At 42.6% G+C, this 6000-nt stretch overlaps 1 protein-coding gene across 1 annotated transcript in view; it reads left to right on the forward strand.

The window, feature by feature from the left end:
- lgr6 (leucine-rich repeat containing G protein-coupled receptor 6) overlaps window positions 1-6000 on the forward strand; it is a 44459-nt gene that overhangs the window by 16758 nt on the left and 21701 nt on the right. The window lies entirely within an intron of this gene.

A 6000-nucleotide genomic window follows, 5' to 3' on the forward strand; every position in this document is an offset into this window, starting at 1 on the left:
TCTGTGCTCAGCATCCAAGCCGCTGCTTTCTCGCCCCTCCTCCCCCCACTTGACTTTGTTTCAGCTGGACAGCTCAGCAGGAGCAGTACACATATAGACACAAGCCTTTGACAGCCAACACAAACAACACATAGGAGAATTTCAGAACAGGCTTGGGGAAAATGAAACAAGCAAAGATTTAGTTATATAGCATTAAGTATAGGTAGGGTTGGGTATCATTAGAAATGTTTTGACATTGGTGCCAATACACTAAATGAGTTTAATGCCGGAACAGACTTTTCTTGGCCGGTAACAACTTAAACAATATTGTTATATATGTTAAAGTGCTCATATTGTGCTTTTGGGCTTTTCCCCTTTCCTTTATTGTGTTATATATATTTTTGTGCACATTATAGATTTACAAAGTGAAAAAGCCCAAAGTCCACCCCAAAGGGACTTACCATCTCCCACAGAAAACACTGTTCACAAACTGCTCCAAACAGCTCTATTGTAGTCCAGCCTTTACTTCCGTGACGAACGTGCGTCACTTTGTAACACACGTTATAATGCTCACCTAGCTGCTAGCGTGGCACTCCCTCATGCTCTGCAACTGACAAGCTAGCAGTACTTACTGCGCATGTGCAACTCCCAACAAAGATGGAACAGAAGTGAGATGTCTCACTCTGTAGCTAAAACAGAGAGCTCAACACACAGGGTGAAAAGAGGAGCTGCAGCAATGTGCAGTACAACAAAAATATGGTGTTTTCTGAAAATTAAACCATGTAAACCTATTCTGGTACAACTTCTAAATACAATTATGAACCTGAAAATGAGCATAATATGAGCACGTTAAAATAAAAAAACAAGAATTTGACTCAGCCTCCACATTCCTTGACGTCTATACTCAGTGCTACAGGCACAATTTGGACAGTGCTTCACAAAGTAGAAGGTATTGGTTTCACTCTCACAGGGCTGATGAAAGCACACACGGCGTAACAAAACGTTTAGAAAAATTTCCAGTCGACCTGGCCGCTATCTGATTTGACCACTCAGCAGAACTCAGCTAAGTCTCGGTTTGACAAAAGGCTGCCCACAGATATGCCCTAAGGGCGTGAATGTGTGCATGTGTCAGCCTTCACCTGATTCTTTTACTTCTGAAGTTTGCAGTGTGTGTACGTGTGTGTGTCTGCATGGGGTGTTTGAACAGTCCGCTGTTTTCTTTGCTAATTCTTGCAGCTGCAGCCTGTGAGGCATGAGCTAATAATGATGGAAGTAAAAGGTTAGCTGGATAACTGTTCCGTTGACTTTGAGCCACAGAACGAGTAGAACGAATCGGAGCAATGAAGTCTTGTAACACCTTAATGCTCAAAACTTTGATTTATTGTCGTGTATTGAATAGCTGATCTAAACTTTTGCTGTCGTAAAAAACGCTAAAGGTCAGATGTTGCTGATGGCGTAATAATCAGAACCACACAGTGCAAAGTGATGCTGAACATCGATGCTGACATTTGCCTGCATTGGGGGAAAAGGGGGGTGGGGGTCTTGGATGCAGCTCCCTCTGCAGTGTTTGTCAAGAGACAATGTTTTAGAGCCCCGTTGATCTTGCTTCCTCTGTATCACTCACATGTTCTGACACTTTATGGAGACATTCTGTTGCTTTGTAACTGTTCCAAGGAGGATGTTCCTGTCCTCAAGCCAATTTTTATAGCCTGCTGACCATTTCTGGAAATATGCTGAGATGATGATGATGTTCCAAGGCAGGGAGAAGCACATTTCTGACATCCACTCCCGTCTAGGAGGTTTAGCGAGATGATGCATAGCAGGTTATGGTAAACACATTATAATTACAACAAGTTATAGTGCTCAGAAAAACAAACTGAGGCTCTAAACACAAACACGGTCGGTTTTAGAGCGAGAGCGTTTGATGTCTGTCCACAGCACTTGTTGGTAGCACAGGGAGAGGCAAGGCCAGGCATGTCGTGACTGGTAGAGTGATAAATTGTTTGATGTTGGGCTCTACCTCACTGCCTGCCCTCCCTAACTCTATCTCCCTCCTTTCCAATTTATTTCTGCAGCCCCCCATCTCCTTTTAACTGCAGTTCATCTACTTTTTCCCCCCATTTTGGATCTCTCCACGTTCTTAAAAACCAAAACCAATCTGCTTATGGCAAGAAGTCTAGCTTTCCTCCTGTTTTAAACTATGGGGAGGAGAGAAAATAAAATTTTAAAAGCCACATACAGAGTGTCCTTCTGAAGCACCGCTCATAAACGTATCAAACTGTATCATGATGCCTCTTATCTCCTCGCTCAGCTCTCACCTCTATAGTATCAAAGTGCACACAGCTAATCCCTTTGAACCTCAAATGAGGTGATTAAATTAATTCAAAAAAGCAGGTAGCAAACCTCCCTTTGATTGAATGCGCCATTGATATTGATAATAAGTGTAATCGCTCATCCCTGCCCAGCCCTTTTTCTACTTGTAAAAAAAATTGTATTCAATTGATCTCAGGTCCCTCTCATTAAGCCTTCATTTAGCGCTTTGATCAGTAGATCTGCTCTTAATTCAAACACACAAATCTGCACGCAGCTGTCAGTCAGATGGAGCATGAAGAGAGGCGACTGAGAGGTAGACTGCATGTCTATGGATTAATGAGAGGGGAGCAATGCCTGCACTCAGGTACAGACTGAGACTGGTGACTCATCTAACTTACATATTAAAGACATCCCTTCTCTTCAAATGTTCTGCTTTATTATCAAAGATGCACTATCTATTTCTTATCTAATTGCAACTTGGAACTAGCAGAGGATGTTTTAAGGGAAACTGTCGGCCACGCTGTCCACCTATCATCAGTATCAAAGTCAATGCTGTTCGTACCTCCGGAGATCACATTTCACTCTGCTTTTTTCCTTCGACTCCCGTCATAATCAGCCATTTGGGTCGAGTCTCTCATGCTCATCTTATCATTATCTGTAGCCATCACTCACCTCATAAATACAGAGGTGAAATCAGAACATTCAAAATGGTCTGACAGGAATAAAATAACTCACTGGATGTTTTTAAACCCTCTTTCACTCTTGGCTTTGCCTCTTTGGACGCACAATATTACCAGCTTAAGTGAAAGTGAGTGGAACATGGTGTTAGCTCCTGCTATCAGCTCAAGACTGAGACTCTGGATTATCCACATAGCCCTCTGTAGTGTTCTCAGGTGCTCTCTCTCAGACTATCACAAAAGTGAAATCCAACTGTAAGAGAAGTGGGGAGTGGAGGCCAGCACCCCCCTGCTTCTCTTTCACTTGGTGATAAGATAGTCTGCTGATAGGCCAGGAGTATATTGTAGGTGAGGGTTAAGGTTTACAATATTGGCTGTCTTGATACTCCAGATGCACCACAGAGCTGGGACTATGTAGGTCAATCAAAACTTTTCCTTTTAGCGTTGCCAACATTGGTTTTTATCTGCCTGTCTCTTTCTCTCCCACACGTACCCACCCACACACCCACACTTTTCCACATGTCTATATTTTACTCAAATAATTTCAGAGGTTAATGCCAGGTTAAGTGGTTGACCCTCAGGCTGGACCTCTGAACAGAGAGAGGGATAGAATTTCTATTGATGGAGTAAGGGTGAATAAGGTCATACATGGATATACTTACAGACACACCCACACACCCACACCGCCCTCTCTCTGATAATACCTGTTTATCCTCGCCTTCTTCTTTCATCATTGACTCCTATCAACCATCCCGGCCATGCTGCCGCTGTGGTGTCCTATCACTACCTGAGATAGTATCCCAAAATATGCTGCTGTCTTTGCTGTCTAGGTCTTCATTCTTTCTTTTTGTTTATTACTTCGAGGCAATAGGACATGGTGATACATAGGATAATCAGCAGTTAGTATGCTTCAGTGATGCCCTCACTGATCTGCTCTGATAGCTGGGCGGTCTCACCTTTGTTACCACCCCTCCCACTTCTCTTCCATGTGTTTGAACTACACACTCTGTTAATTTATCTATTAATCACATCAATAGAGCTGAATTATGCTGAGGTGGAATTTTTTATCAACGTAGTCTAGGGGCCAAGAAAAATTCCTACCATCCCCAAATCAAATTAAGAGAAAAAAACAGTTGGAGCCATGGTTTGACAAGAGCAAGGCGCCTTTCATTAGAATGAGATTGATGTGGAACGACTAGGAGGCTAAGTGCGGAACATGCACTCATACGTACGATCATTTACACACACGTACACACATAAATACACACTGATATCATGGAAACAGTTGGTCAATGGCAACTGACGGTGTTCTATTGATGTCTATCAAGAACGTCTGAACATTTCTTTCCTTTTTCAATATCCATCTTCAATTTCGACATAATTATCCATTTGACAAATGAAGTTGGCAAAAAAAGCATGATTCCACTCTAATGCTGTTCTGGCTTCAATGGTGCAGCTAATAGAGAAAGGCTGGTTGGCAGTAGGACATGCACATCATACCATGGCCTTAACTACAATGTTTGTTTTCTAAAACTCTAAATTACTACTTCTCCTCATCCCCCACTGAAAAGACATTTATTTTTCGTTGGAGCTTCCTATACCTTTTTTTCCATCCAATGAGTCTGTAACTAATCATTGCATTTGAACAGAAACCAAAAGAAGGCACTTAGGAGTCTTTGCAGAAATAAGCTCAGATCTATTTTACTGGTGTCAGGATCTCAGCAAAGCCTATTGAAACAGTTACCTCTGGAAAAGTAGCTATTGAAATGGTCCCTGGTGACCAGCTTGTGCAATAGCGGAAACTGAAATGGTATTGAAGTAGCAGACCATCGTCCGCTGAGGGACAACAAATAGACCGTATACAGGTTTCTTTAGGAGTGAAGATCAGATCTGAGGGCAAAATTGAACGCCTTCATCTTGAAATAATAATGAATATTGGAATTTGTGAGGTCAAAGGGCGGCAGTCACTGCAGATCAACTCTGCCATCAGTCTCTTCCATGTCTGTGAAACTATACTGTATTGAGACATCACGCGACGCAGTCAAAGTCTGTTTGAAGGAGTTTTGACTGTAGTTTGAGAGGCATGACTAAATGGCACCGCAATAGCCTGGATAACAATAAGTCCATTTTGTATTCTAGTATGCTGATGTGGGTGTGCATCGATGTGGATGTGCGAGTGTGTGTGTGTACTTGCGTTGATAAATATGAGCTCTACAAGTGTTTTAAACTGATCTGAGTGTGAGATTTGGCAGGCGCGGGTGGGATTGTGTGGTTTGCCATTGCACAGTAATAAGACTTAGACATGTTGACATGAGTATCAGATGTCAGAGGAAGTTCACTAGGAGCTATCGTCCATTACCATCTGGATGATAGTGGCTTGGAGAGGCAGGCAGAGTGCTATATCAATATTTCAATATCCTGGCATTGATGGAAACTCAGCCAGAGGCAGGCTGCTTAGCATAAGACTGAACTGTCAGGCAAATGTCACCTGTAGAGCACCGGTGTGAGCAGCAGGATGCCAATGAGTAACTTCTAACTTGTGTGTCTGTGTGTGTGTGTGTGTGTGTGTGTGTGTGTGTGTGTGTGTGTTTAATAGAAGTGGGTGGTCTGGAGCTGTGAAGACCAAATCTGTGTTTAAACTGTTCTTCCAGCTCATGACCTTGAGAGTTACTCTGTTGGACTGAATGTTATTTATTTGGACATCTTATACACACTCACAAATTACCATTAGGTGCTGTGTTTAATAAACAAACTGATTGGATTGCTTGTGTGAATGTGTGTGGTTTCTCCCGCGCTGTCCTCAAGGCCCCTCAAAACGGGCCCAATTTACCTCAAGGACATGGAAAATAGCACACACATCAACACACACACACATGAATGTATATAGTATACACCTAACTATACACACACACACACACACACACACACACACACACACACATTTGTTTCACTATCTTTGAGGGGACCCGTCATTGACATAATGCATTCCCTAGCCCCCCACCCTAACCTTAACCTCACCCTAACCATAACC

This window comes from Sander vitreus, chromosome 7 (assembly GCF_031162955.1).
Source record: "Sander vitreus isolate 19-12246 chromosome 7, sanVit1, whole genome shotgun sequence".
In the NCBI taxonomy this organism is placed as follows: domain Eukaryota; kingdom Metazoa; phylum Chordata; class Actinopteri; order Perciformes; family Percidae; genus Sander; species Sander vitreus.